The following is a 14267-nucleotide window of genomic DNA, read 5'->3' as shown; positions in this document are numbered from 1 at the left end:
TTTAGCGTTGTAATTTCATCCTTTAAGGTAGTTTTCCCTAATAAAATTGCAAAAGCCACTGAGAAAGTTACCACATTTTTCGGACCATAAGACACACCTAGGTTTTAGAGGAGGAAAAAAATTGAAACCAAAAATGTGGTAAAATATTTAATAACATAGATAACATAATATTTCACAAATGTAAATGTAAACAGAACTCAACAACAACATTAACAACCATTATTCCTCCCAAATTGGGGGGGGGGTGCATCTTATAGTCCAAAAAGTACAGTGTCTCTACATGTTAGTATATCTCAGAGTAAACGACATATGTGATTTTACTCCTGAGCACATGCTTTCCCAGGTGGAGAGATGCATAACTGATGCCATAGGGCACTGTGACCTAAACACATTGCAAGGAAACCTCCTTTTCTGTATCTGTCATCCAACAAGTACTGAGTATTTATTACATGCTGGGCCGCTATCCTAGACACTGGAGCCATGTCTGCTAATAAAATAGACAAAAGTTCATGTCCTTTTAGAGCTTACCTACAAATGTGGGAAATAAACAAAATTAATAGTATGTTAAACCTTATAAAGATCCTTATCCCTCTTAAATATTGGCTGAATTTAGTAACTGACTTCCAAAGATTAAAGAAAAGGAAGGATTACTAACTCTACAGTGCACAAACCTGGCAGACACCACCTTGGAGTAGGGTCAGTGTCACTAGTGGTAAGCCATGTTGGGGGTATGTACCCCTATATGATGTGATGAGAAAAGCACTTCTTCTTTGTGACCTTCTTCCCCAAAACCCACAACCCCAGCCTAGCCCTGAGGGTCACCAGCTATCCCAAAGTGATGGACATTCTTCCAAGTACCTGGCCAGGCCTCCTGCAGGCTGTTAAAGTCTTGAGAAACAAATAAACAAACAAACAAAAACTGAGAGTCTGTCGTAGTGCAGAAGAGACTCAGGAGGCATGGCGACCAAACACAACAGGGTATCCTGAATTAGATTCTAGGACAGAGAAAAGGACATTGATGAGAAAATAGTAGATCCAAATAAAGTCTGGAGTTTAGTTAATACCAATGAACCAATGACGGTTTCTTAATTTTGACAAATCGACTCTGGTAGTGCAACGTATAAACATCAGGGGGAGGCAGGGTAAGAGGAACCATCTGCACGATCTTTTCAATTTTTCTGTAAATCTAAAATTAATCCAAAATACAAAGTTTGTATAAAAAATGTGCCAGAAGGGGCTAGGGTTGCATATTTAAATAGGTAAGTCGGTTGACAAGAAGGTGGTATTTGGGTGAAGACCTGAAGGAAGGAAGAGAGGGAGCCACGTGCACACACGAGGGTTAGATGTTCAGGCAGAGGCACAGGCAGATGCCAGGTGGGAGCATGTCTGGTGTGCCAGAGAGATGGCAAGGAAGCCACGGCGGCCAGAGTGGAGCACATGAGGGGAGGAGAAACAGAAAATGGGACCAGAGAGGTACCAAGACCAAATGGTGTAGGGCCTTGTAGGCGATTGTAAGAGCTTCTGATTTAAATTGGGAGGAGATGGTGAGCAATCGAATGCTTTGGAGTACAGAAGTGAAGTTATTTGACTATGTTTTAATGTGACCACTCTGGATACTCTGTTGAGAAAAGACTGTCTGGGGCAGAGGCAGGGGCAGAAAGACCAGTTAGGAATGGAATCCAGGTAAGAGATGTTTGTGGCTGGGGCCAGGAAGGTTGAAATGGAGGCAGATGGGAGTGGTTGCATTTGGGGCATATTTTAAAGGTAGAGCCAACTGGACTTGCTCACTGATCGGACATGCTCTGTGAAGTCATGTCCGAGTCAAGGAAGTCTCGCAGTTTCGAGCCAAAGAGATGGAAGGATGTATTTACCATCATATAAGATGGGGAAGAGCGTGATGGGTGGAGCAGGTTTGTGAGCGGGGTCACGAGTTCATTTTTGATACAAACAATGAACTATTGGAATTAACAACCTTAAAAAATACCATTTGCAATACAGCAAAAATATGAAATAATTGGAAGCAACTGGGAAATCGGCAGCGGAGAGAGCCTTCTTGCCAGTGTGTCCTTACAGGGGAATTGGTCTACTGGCAAAGGCAGCGGTCAACATATTCATGATGAAGTTTCACTGGCAGGTTTTAAACAAAGTCCCCTGTCTTCTGTTGGAAATGGAGGCATTCATTCCAGGACGCAGGTGTAGCCTCGTGTGTAAGAGCTGGCACTCTGGAGTCAGACAGTGTAGGTTAAAATCCCGGCCCCACGGCTCATTAGCTGCATGGGCAATTACTTAACCAGGCCTCCGCTTCCTCTTCTGTGAGAGGTGGACAATGACAGGGCCGCTTCAGGAGGTGCTGCAAGGCCAAGTGAGGTAGTCCCTGTAAGTGCTCTTACCGTGCTCCTGGCACCCGCTCAGCTTTCAGTATTTGTGACTGCTGTTATTACTGCCATTTGAGCAACTTACCATCAGCATATACCCAATATTTACACTCTCCTCCGTGGCTTGTTAGCACGTATTTCAACATGGCTTTCTTTTTTTTTAAGACTTGTGAACTTTAGGTGAGGGGCGCACGACGCAGGGTGCTGATGGCGTTTTGTTGAGCTGTGCACTTGAACTGTGTGTGGACTTGTGAACCAATGTCACCCCAGTAAGTTCAGTTAAAAACTAATAAAATTAAATTAAATTTAAAAAAGGCTTGTAGATAACTAGTAATCCCCAATCTTTTAAAACCCATGTTTTCTGTGATGCTTTCTCATCTGATTTTTATTTTCTCACGAGCCAACAATCTTTGGTCATGAATTTACTGTATTTTGTGTTATGAAGTAGGATATTTTACCTTTTTTTTTTTCTTTAACTGAACGCGTTCCTTCCCCTTTCCCTGCCCTCCTTTTCCTGCTCGAGAATCCCGTTCCCGTAGGGGCCTGTGGTTGTGCACTAGAACAGTGTGGCGACCTTGCCCCACGGGTGGGACGGGGGAGGTGACGGGGAATGGCATGCTTAGTGCTGGTGAGGGGCTGGGGTAATGAGGTCTTTCAGGATATGGGGGCAACAGTGAAGGATAATGAATAGCGCAGTGGAAAGACATGTGACTCGGAGTGGAAGGAGGAGGGACGGAGCGCTGTGCAGAAGTGGTAATGAGAACCGCAGAGGACAGCTGCCTCACCTCCAGGCACAGCGGGGCCAGTACGCACCGCTGCTGCTGGGAGGCCTGCGAGGGGCGGAGGGAACGAGAGCGAAGGTCCGATTTTCCCCAGAAGTCTGAAATGGCCTCGCCTTCTGGAGGGCAGTTGAGGAGATTGACAGAAAATAAAATGAAATGCCATTTGGCCCGTCACCCTCACCCTTAAGAGTTTGTTCTATGAAAATGGAAAAATGAACATTCATATATATTAGGAGTTGGGTATGACCATGAAAAATTGGGAACAGTGAGCACATGCTATCTGTATAATCAGAAAAAAACAAAGCTAACCAAATGCGTGGAATCTTACAGCATGTAGAAGGGAAAAGCATCTTTATAATTTGTGTTTTGCATACAAAGGCAATTTCCCCTCTGTTTAGTTTTGAATCCTGCAAAGTGATTTGAAAGTATATTCATATGGTTTTGATATTTTCTGCTTCAACTCCCCTAGATTATCATTGATGGCCTAGAATTTTAATCTTCTCATTTATCTTATTTTTTCCTCCTATTTCTTTGCTGTCATGAAGGTTTGCGTGCACGTGGTATAAAATAAACACAGATTCTACTTAACAGCTTCACCAGCCTTAGTTGTTAGCTGAAGAAACATTGCAGACATTTCAAGTTCAATGTAATTTGCATTTATCTGGGCACTCAGCACCTTCTTTTAGTATTCTTGAGGAATACAAATAGAGCATTTAGTTACCAGCCAATAAGGCTTTAGAATTTTGCCTTTGTTTCTAGCTTGCTCCAGATCTGTAATTATAAGAAGGGGAAATCTGTATTGCTCTGTAGGTGAGAACCTATAAAGAACACCTAATCCAGTACTTTGGTGGTAATTGAAATAATTTCTTTTCCTTTATTCTATCGGATTATTTGTTTCTTTTTGTTTCAGCAAACCCATAAAGGCTCTGCAATGTTTACCCACAGCCATTTGTCTGGATGAGTTAGGTAGAAATTTTCCTTTTTAAGATCTCTATATAAACAGAGAAAAACATTTCACACCTGTTTATCTTAGCAGTGCCTGCAGAGAGGGGGAGGTAGATTCTCCATTAACTCTTCCATTTGGAGGAGTGTTTAGCAAACCTCAGAGTATCCTGCCACCTTGTCAGCTTTGGGTAAGAGCACTCAGAGCCTGGTGGAGGGCCCACCATTTGTGTCTACAGACGAAAACCCCTCCTAAATTTCTCCGTTCTCCTTGAGTGCATCTGTGCAGTTCTTTCAGCTCGGCTAGCTGAATTGTTTATGTTCACAGGATACTTCTGTGATACATTTTCAGAAACACACTTAAGGGTTTAGAATTTTTTTTCTTTAATAAAAACTTCCTTTCAGTTTTGGTCTCCATGTGATGCCATAAATGTCTCTCTCTTCCTGGTAGTGTATTAGGAAGTCCAGTTCGGGGGCGGGGGAGGGCAATGCCATGTATTTGTCTCCTCCACAGAAATGCTTCATGGTCTTCCTTTTAAGATATTATTAATTCAGTTCAGTAATAAGTTAGATGACATGAATGAAAAGAGTATCTTTTTTACTTTAAAAAGTCCTTTCTTATAAAACTTCTAAATCAAAATAAGTGGTGTCCTCTTTGACTGAATCGGTTCATGAGCCATATGAGGAACTTCTCTGTGTTTTCGTTTGCTACCACCCCTCTGACTTTCTTTCCATGCAGCTCCTTAAACCATCGGCTGCAGCCTCACTTCTTTATCTTGCAAACATCCCCACCTTCCTTGACTTCAGTGGCTGCCTCAGTTGTAGTCTCCATCCCGTCTTTGACCATCAGTCTGGGTGAATTTGGGGTCTTCTGTAAGGACCTCTGAGCTGACTGCAGACTAGTGTCACGGCAACTCTGTCAGCCGCAGTTGTCTTCAGCCACTTCCGGGTAAAACCATCAACATCTCATAGCTCAGAACTGTTCTGCCTTCAAAATAGCGAGCCTGAGCATCCCTCCTCTGCCCATCATTTATTTACCTTACCCAGTCTCCCAGAAGCTTTGCCTTTCTTCATCCTTGTCCTGGCATCTAACTTGGATTCGCCAAACTCAGCACTCACTTTTGGATTCACTTGTCTCCAAGCTGCTTAATCCTGTTAAGCCCCTGTCTTGTCTCTCTGATCTTCTTCTAGCCCTTGAAGACAGACACGGTGGCTTTCTGCATCTGTGCATCATCTGGCTCCGTGTTCATTGTTTGCTCTTAACAGGCCAGTGAATGTTAATACCTATTCACAGGTTTACTTTTAATCATTTTTGGCAGTGTCAAAAATTAAGTCCACCCTCAGAGGACAAATGTTTACAAGGTCTGTAGTTTTAAATCTAGGCTACCAACATCTGAGTCTACGTACAATCATCCAGAGGAGTCAAGTCAGCCTGGTACTGCACCGCAAGTCAGAAGTGGCGAGGACCGCAGGGCCGGGGAGTGGTCAGGCTGCGCTAGCCCCAGCTGTGTTGTAGTCCGTCCGTGGTCATCCTTCAAAGGTAGCTCATACGTGCGTCTGTCCTGCAGATATGCGCTGTTTGGTCCACCCAGCATTTTAGTTTTAAAAAATTTATCGTCAACATTTAAAACTTATGTGGGATCTGCATGAAAATACAGATTTTTGGCTTCCTTGGAGAAGGAGCACACGGGGTCCTTGCGGTTGACTGTAGCACTGGCGACTTCAGTGGCGAGGGCAAGGCTCATGTGAGGCATCAGTTTTAAAAGATTTAGTAAAGATCAGTATTATAATTTCATCATTGTCTCATAATAACATGCAGTTTTTGTTAGTGTTTAACAAAGCAATCAATAAAATAAATAAAAGAATTGTTTTTTTTAAAAAACTAGCTGTAACATATTTCTGAAAAATGAAGAAATATTAAACTAAATTTCTTAAGAATGCACAGAGTTTCTTTATATGAAGTAGGGTTATGTTCCTGTAAACTTTTAAACTTCCTTATTAATTTTATAATATGTTTTAATGAAACATACTGAAATTTATTCTTGGATGGACTTTTGGCACAAAAGTTACAAGTAGCAATACAAAAACACAAAATGTAAAAATCATGAGCTGAAACGTATGTTTAGGCAAGAAGCAGATTTCTGAACTCAAATATTGTGACTATATTTCCTGAATTATTTCTGACTTGATAGCAGAAATAATTCAGGAAATTATTCTTTACCTCTATTCATTTTCCCAAACCACAGATATAGGTGATTATTTTTATGTGATGAAGTGTAAATGCAATGATTCTTTTGTTTTCAGTCTTAACAGTGGCAATAAAGGAGTGAGACAAAAACCAGGAACAGTGATAATGAAAAGATCAATGTCTCTTTTTCAGTTTCTTTTCCCATATGGAGCTCTCTCTTCTGTCCTCAGTTTTCTCTGTGAGGAAGGAAGGAAGCTTTCTCTGAGAGTTTTGGAATGATCAAGCTGTGCATATCCTCTTGTTTTTACCTGTTTTTTACTTCTCTGACAGCAAAAGAAATAAAACATGTAACATTTAATACATAGTATTTCATTAGCTGACATTTCCACTCGATGGAAAGGCTTCTCCCAAAAATATAAGGGATGCTAAGTGCAGTGGTATATTTAATTTTTTTGTTTATTGAAGAGAGAGGTTTTTTTTTTTAAAAATGATGACGTTTATAACAATAAAAAGGTAAAATTTTATATGAAGTGACTCCTTGGTTATGTACCCATCAGTGAAAATAACACGAAGGCTCTTACATACCTCATCTATTTTGCCACTTATTTCCTTAATAAAATTTCACTTTTTAGATTGTAATCTAAATATCCTTCATTGCACAAGAAGAATTCGTTAATAATTTCCAAGATTACACAACACAGAACAGAACAAATGTTAGCATACCGGAGAGGAGTGTGCATCTAGAAAATGGATCTGAGTGAGTTAAAGAGATATAAATAATTTTTGGCTACAGAAATTTTAGTTAATCTCTGCTGGCCTCTAAGGTACAATAGGCCCTCTCATCTTTCCTTCTAAGGTATATATGCATATTAGAAAAACACTTAAGTCATATAAAGGCCTTTTCTGTTCAGTTAGAGTGACATACCTGCCATTTGTCAAGGGCAGGAGGGTGGGAGGGGGTGCTGTGTGCTGGGGGAAGTGCGAAGTGGGGAGATGGGACAAGAGTGTAGCATCTGAATCTCAGCCGTGGCAGGAGACTCAGCCCACAGGTTTTCTGTTCTTCCTACAGTTATGCCCAGAACAGTTTGGACCTGAAAGCATTCTGCCTGAGCCTGGCTATTTTTGCTCCCCTTGTTTTGCAAATGGAGAAATGTAGCTATTTAGAAGAATTTAAGATTATGTTTCATCTCTTCTCTATTTGTAATTCCATTTTCCTCCAATCAGAATATTTCTTAGTTTATTGTGTTTTTTACATTGAAGAAGATAAAATAATCCTTTAAGTAGATGTGCCTGAAAGAATGAGATGTAAAGTCAGTAACATGAGTGAGTCCAGTTGGGGGAGCAAGAACTAACTGCACAGTTGTAGGGACCTTTACCCTGTGTTTTTTCAGACCGTAAGATGCACCTAGGTTTTAGAGGAGGAAAATAGGGGAAAATTTTTTCAGGCAAAAAATGTGGTAAAATATATAATAAAATAAATAACATAATATTTCACCAATGTAAATGTAAGCATAACTCAACAGCAGCATTAACAACCATCATTCCTCCCAAATTTGGGGGGGGGGGGGGAGGGTGCGTCTTATAGTCCGACAAATACAGTAACTTTTAAAAATAATTTCCAGATTCTTGTCTCTGTGTTATAGATTCGTGATGGAGGAGCAATTTAGAAAAGCAGTGGGTAAAAAAATGTAGCATATGAGTGATTTGTGCGTTGGTTATTTGACTGACCGTGTCCGTCTAATTTTCATCCCTGTGGACATGAACACTCGGGAGCCACAAGCACACATGTGTACACAACACACCCTCACACTCTCCCCCCTTGGGTTTTCCCAAGACTTTGTTCTGATGTGGTGACTTCACAGTGTAGAGCATGGGGTGGGGAATGTGTTGGACAGAGAGACTTCCTGGGTTCCTGAGGAGCAGAGTCCTTACCGCCTGACTCACACGTTGGTAGTGATCATGTCAGTTCACTGTCACTTTTTGCATCCACATCATCATGGTGTACTGGACTTGATTTCAAACTGTCTTCTTCCAGTCAAGAAATTACTATTTCTTCCTGTTATTTACTTCAAATATTATCAAGGTAATGATTTTAGAAGTAGCTGTCAGTAAGTTTGAAAGGTCCACAGTTTGCACAGTTAGTAAATCCTGTCCAGTGGGCAGTGCCATACACGAAAGTTACTTTAGTATGGAACAGTAGATTATACCAGTCAGGGTCTGTTCAGGAGACAGAAACCACTCCAGGAATTGGCACAGTGAGAATTCAGTGTAAAAACCATTAACTAACAAAAGGTCAACTATCGTTACCTAGCAGCAAGAGCCTCTAAAGAATATAGGAATAACAAACATAGGTGCAGCTCCCACCTCTAGAGCCTAGGGGGAGTACCAAAGGCAGGAGCAGACTTGGAAGAGGGTGCTCGAGGCTGACATTAGACCTCCCTGGAGAGCATGTGGCTGCAGCCTACCAGACCATGGGTTTGCTCTGGTGTCACAGACCGGAACTGGTCCACAAGAAGCCGTCTGCTGGGGTTCCAGTGAAGTTCTCAGGGGTGCATGGGTTGGTGCTGGAGTGCAGGAGGACACCTGCTGGAGTGCTGGCAGACTAAAACTGTCCCGCAGGAGTCTTCCCATTGAGGTGCCGGTAAAACACTTGAGGGTGAATGACATTGGGTCTCACACACACTGCCGGCAACCACAGCCACTGGGGGAAAAATCACACAGGAAACTGCAAGGCCCTGCTAGGCCTTGCAGTGTCCCTCCCGCAACTTTTGTTGACGCAGCCTACTATTCATTGTGCCTGCTGGCAAAGGGAAAATGTTTGCAATGTCCAGCTCCAGTTCACAAAGCAGGGCCGAAAACAATAGCTGTGGTGCTAAGAGACAACAACTGATTAACTGGCACAGCCCACTCCGTTGGCTACTCAGCCTCTTTATGCACGCTCTACACACATTTGAACCTCCGTGTAGTCCTGAGACAGCTCTGTGCCCTTACCAGCCAGCGCCAGCTGTCCCTCGCACACGTGAAGAAGTTCTTGCTCTGTCCCTGAACTGAGGAGTCACACAGTCAGTCCCAGTACTCATCGTGTCCATGGCCGGCTTTATTAGTTTCTCTTCAAATTCATTCTCAGCCCCACTGAATACTGTTACTTAAAGACTAAATTATAAAGTTAACCTCTAATAACTTGTATGTAGAACATGGAGGAAATACCCATTTTTTCCAAAGAAGATATATGAATAGCCTCGTCATTAGTTTGTATATTTTGTGGAAGATGCGTTATGTTCACTTCGCCTTTAAAGATATCTTGTAGAATCTCCTGTACATGACTTCCTAAAAGAAAGCACTTTCTCAATGAAAGAAACTCTTTTTTTTAAGATTTTATTTATTTATTTTTAGAGAAGGAAGGGAGGGGAGGGAGAGAGAGAGAGAGAGAGAGAGAGAAAGAAACATCAATGTGCGGTTGCTGGGGGTTATGGCCTGCAACCCAGGAATGTATCCTGGCTGGGAATCGAACCTGGGACACTTTGGTTCCCAGCCCACGCTCAATCCACTGAGCTACGCCAGCCAGGGCGGAAGAAAGTCTTTTAAAATTTTTTATTAATTGATTTTTAGAGAGAGGGAAAGAAGAGTGGGGAGAGAGAAACATTGATGCATTTACTTATTTATGCATTCATTCATTGAGCCTTGTATGTGCCCTGACCAGGGATTGAACCCTCAACCTTGGTGTATCAGGATGATGCTCTAACCAATTGAGTTACCTGGCTAGGGCTTAGTGCAGTAAACTCTTGTCCATGTATTTTTGTCTTCAGATCATTAATATATCTGTGTGTCCTGGGAAAACATCTAAAGAATGTACCCTGCTTCGCAGCTTCTTGGCATGGTGAGAACCCTCACCACAACGAAAGCAGGGATCCCCAGTTACCTTCACAGCAACCTCACTTGTGTTTCTCTGCTTAGAGCCTCTGCCTCATAGTTTGAAAATAGAAAATGAAGTTAAATTTCAGATATGGTCTTTGAAAACAGAACCTTACATTACTGAATATCGTACTGCTAGTGTTTCTGCCTGACACTGAAAATATCAGGGACTGAGGAGTGGAAGGGAAGGTACATTTCATGGCAGGGAGCTTCTCAAAAGGCTTTTACCCCTTTGTTTCCTTTTAATTTCCTAAATTGAGGGATGAATGCTTTGTATGCTTTCTAATTCATTTTTCCAGTAATCTGTACATTATAAATGAACAGAAAATCATACCATTAGAATGATTCAAAACAAGTGCTTTACAGCAGTATAATTAATTTTTGTTATGGAATTGTATTAGGTTTAATGCAGAGAATGAGACCTTGTCTCTCTGTGTATGTGTGCATAGATGGCTGGACACGGACACGGACACGGACACGGACTAGAGTGGGTGTAGGATTTCGGGTTCTACTGTGTAGTTGGGGCAGAGAGAAGAATGACCCGTGTAGGGTAAGACAGAGACAATGCTACAGTAGTCCAGCCAAGAGAAGATGGGGAGAGGGTGGTGTCTAAAGTACTAAAACATGCTTCTTTTCAAAGGGAACATTCATTTCCTGTTGTTATTGTCAGTCCAGAGAGAAGGGGAGTGAGGACTGCCTGAGTTGCAGAATGCTCGTACAGACTATTCTGGGCAGAACCCACACTCAGCTAGGCAGCACCCACACATTTGACTTGGATGTTGGCCCCTGCAGCAAGCAAGAGGTTTTATTCTTTCTGGAGTTTAGAGAATGAGGTGGAGCCCGCAAGTACTGGTAATGTGTGTGACAGCCATGTGGTTTTAGAATGGATGTTCATTTTCTCGCCAAAGCACAGTCTTGTTTGGTTTGTGGTTTTCTTTGAACATGCAACAGGAAGTAGGGACTAGCATTATGACAATTTAGTAGTACACACAAGGATTTTAATTGGAAAATGAATAAAGCGAGGAATAAGACAACCAGTTTCCGTTGCAGAGGGCAACGCAGTGGTCATTCCCCTCTCGTTACCTCAGTGCGTTTAAGAAAGAACAGAAGTCTAGACAGACGTGCACTGGATGTAAAGCCTGTGAAGGTTAGGTTCCCATTCCCCCCGTCCCATTGCCTACCTCGTATAAACCTTTGTTAATATTTAAATAACCATTCACTAGTTTCTCACCCCATTTCTTAAGACTTGTTCTGCTAGTCATAATGGGGAGAGAGACAAAAAATACTTTCATAAATAATTTGTTTAGAAACAGCAATTTTGCTTTTTCGAATATTCCGTTCAACCAGGTGACCATTAGAATTAGTAGCATCTTTCGAATTTAGGATCCCAGCTAAAAACAAACGTGTTCCCATCGTGAAGACTTTCTGGTGGAGAAGAAAGATGATGGGAACTGCATGAGATATGAGCAAAAGCAAAACTGTACTGCTACACTTTTAGTAAACAAAGCAGACCTTCCTTGGGGAAGGTTTTGAAAAAATTGCCTAATTCCTAAGTGAAATAGGGACGGGGACAGGGATGGGGAGGAAGGTGCTAACCCTGCAGTGTGTGTGTCGGTTCGGAATACAGTGTCTATAGAGGGAGCGAAGTCAGTCGGGCGCCCGCACCCAGTTGTCTGGGCAACTCAGGGGAGCAGTTTCCCATGACCTTGAGTGAGCTGGCGCACGCAGAATCACGCTTTGTTATACAATATCTTGGCACCCCGCCAGCTTTGTGTGCATTTACTATATCAGGGAGCTGGGACTCCCTGCCACGTGACACACGGCTTGCTCACCCGTGGATCGCCCCACGCTTGAATGAAGGTATGTCAGACATCCCGGCGGCTGTGTGAATTTTCTTCCGTCTGCCCAAATCCTGTGTGAACCCGCCCAGCCTTGACAGGCTGCCACATAGTTAGTAAAACTTGTCCTAAGTTAGGGCGAAAGAAGGGGTGAAGTCAGGAGCCCTGTAACTCACACATATCAACTAGTAATACTCCTGCAGTCTCCTTGATTGAACTCTTCCCACATGCCAGTGCTCTGTGTGCCGGAGCTGGTGTCACCAACACACCAGTGAGACACGGAGAGAAGCCACCTTACACACCCAGGGACACGTAGTGAGGGCTAGAACTTGAATCCAGGCGTTCCTGGCTCCCAGGCACACACTCTGTCACCTGTGCCTCTGTCAAATGAGGCGCACCTAGGTGAAGTCTTCCCAGTACCTAGCTCTAAATTTCTTTTGGGCTCTAATGAGAGAAATAAAATGAATTAACTTTGAGACTAAACATGTATGAAAATTAATGGAATAAGAAGAAAAGTTATTTTCCTCTGTAATACTGGGTTTTTCTCATACTCCTGCCCGATGCTTCTCCAGTATTTCTCATGGCAGTTTTCTGATTCGAACTCCCAAGAAGCTGCGCTGGGTTGGGCCTGCGCATCTGCAGAAGAGCCGCGGCCAAGCAGCAGACGGAAAGCACCAGGGTTACGCTGACTTTAATGAAAAGTCTCCATGCTCTTCTTTGCATTGGTTCTCCCATACCTATATAAGATCATGATTTCAGGATGTTACTGAGCTGATTCTTTCCTGGAAGTACAAAATAACAGATCACTTCCTATTCAAATAGAATTTCCTGTTAGACAAGAACTTGGTTTTCCCCCATTGGTAAAAAATACTTTTATTAGTTTCCTTTATTATACTTATTGTATTGTTACTTGCCGTGTGTGTGTGTGTGTGTGTGTATCTGTTGGTCCAAAATTTACACACATACACACAAACATACAAACCCAGGGCAGTTGCCATTTAATTTTTCAGCTATTCAAAATTTGACAGAATTAACCCAGAAGTTTCTAGTTTGGGTTTGTGTATTGGGAAGGGGCTCTTTCTTCTTTTTTATACTTCTTTTGTGGCTTCTTAGAATTGTTTCAGAGGGCAGCAAAGCTGTTTCCCTGGACACTTCGTGAGTGGAGTTTTCTGGAGCTTTGAGAGAGAAAGGGTCTTTCTTCATCTTTTTATTTCTCCCACCTGTGTTACCTGGGAGCCCGCAGGCTCCGGTTTTCTGTCCCTGGCAGACTGCCTGGTGAGTAACATGAGATTAGTAGTGACAGAGGGCAAGTCAGGCTGGTGACTGTCACCACAACAGGAGTATCATCATGTCCTTGTAGAACAAAAACTTGAACTGCACCAGGAGTCAGAGTTTGACGGGATCATAGAACCCACCAAAATTCTACTGACTAATTCTGCTGGCTATGACTAAAACAAGATGCTTTCAAAAACAGATTTTGAATTGTCTGTCAGAACCTTAAGAAAACAACGTGCATGTGAGTTCTTGGGTATTATAACTACTTCATGTAGTAGTGGCATTTGTGTGGAGTTTTCATCTGCCTGGATGAAGCCCTTGGCTGTGTCTTCTAACTTGGTGAAAATCTCAGAGCCTGTGGCAGCCCGAAGATCTTAAATCATCCTTAGCATACACGGTTTTGTTTTTCTATGCTGGCTTTTACCCACTAGAGGGGATAATGCATTATCTTCAGGGAATTCAGAGACTATCCTATGTGCCTTATAGAATATAAAGTAGATTAGTAATACACATGCATGTAAAGTTACATGTATGGTAATTGACGTTAGGTGCCCCATTAAACAATGCAGTGGCACAGTGTACCATTTCTTCAGGACATGTTGCCATGGATACCCAGTGTGATGGAGATGGGGAAAGAGTTGCTTAGGAATTCAGCAATGTGGTTTTGAGGTACTGTGAAAAATACTCTGTCCAGAAATAGGAACCATTAAACCAGTCACATATACAAATAGTTGTTTTCAAAATTGTCAATTAAAAGGAAACCGTGTTTCAAAATGAGTATTGATTAATGGACATTATTTTATACGGTCTGTTGTTTTGTAAGCCAAAAGGCTGGGCAGAATTCTTCAATTTAGCTAGGATATTATGTGGCATATAGATATTTTTAAAGACAAATATTTTAATCAAAGATGAAGAACTCAAAACACCAAGCATGGAAATCTGGAAGGGTGGTAAT

At 42.2% G+C, this 14267-nt stretch overlaps 1 protein-coding gene and 1 long non-coding RNA gene across 5 annotated transcripts in view; one reads left to right on the top strand and one right to left on the bottom strand.

Moving 5' to 3' along the window:
- The window catches only part of MAP3K20 (mitogen-activated protein kinase kinase kinase 20), a 160548-nt gene that overhangs the window by 28298 nt on the left and 117983 nt on the right, over window positions 1–14267 (top strand). The gene's annotated exons all lie outside the window — the stretch shown is intronic.
- LOC118500078 lies at window positions 5980–9680 on the bottom strand. Its single transcript, XR_004902608.1, has 2 exons — window positions 8691–9680; window positions 5980–6610 (listed from the first exon to the last, which is right to left on the bottom strand). It is a non-coding gene; the product is annotated as an uncharacterized LOC118500078 (long non-coding RNA).

The sequence above is a fragment of the Phyllostomus discolor genome, chromosome 4 (assembly GCF_004126475.2).
Source record: "Phyllostomus discolor isolate MPI-MPIP mPhyDis1 chromosome 4, mPhyDis1.pri.v3, whole genome shotgun sequence".
NCBI classification, from domain to species: domain Eukaryota; kingdom Metazoa; phylum Chordata; class Mammalia; order Chiroptera; family Phyllostomidae; genus Phyllostomus; species Phyllostomus discolor.
The sequence above is the reverse complement of the archived record's forward strand: the minus strand, read 5'-3'. Positions and strand labels throughout refer to the sequence as shown.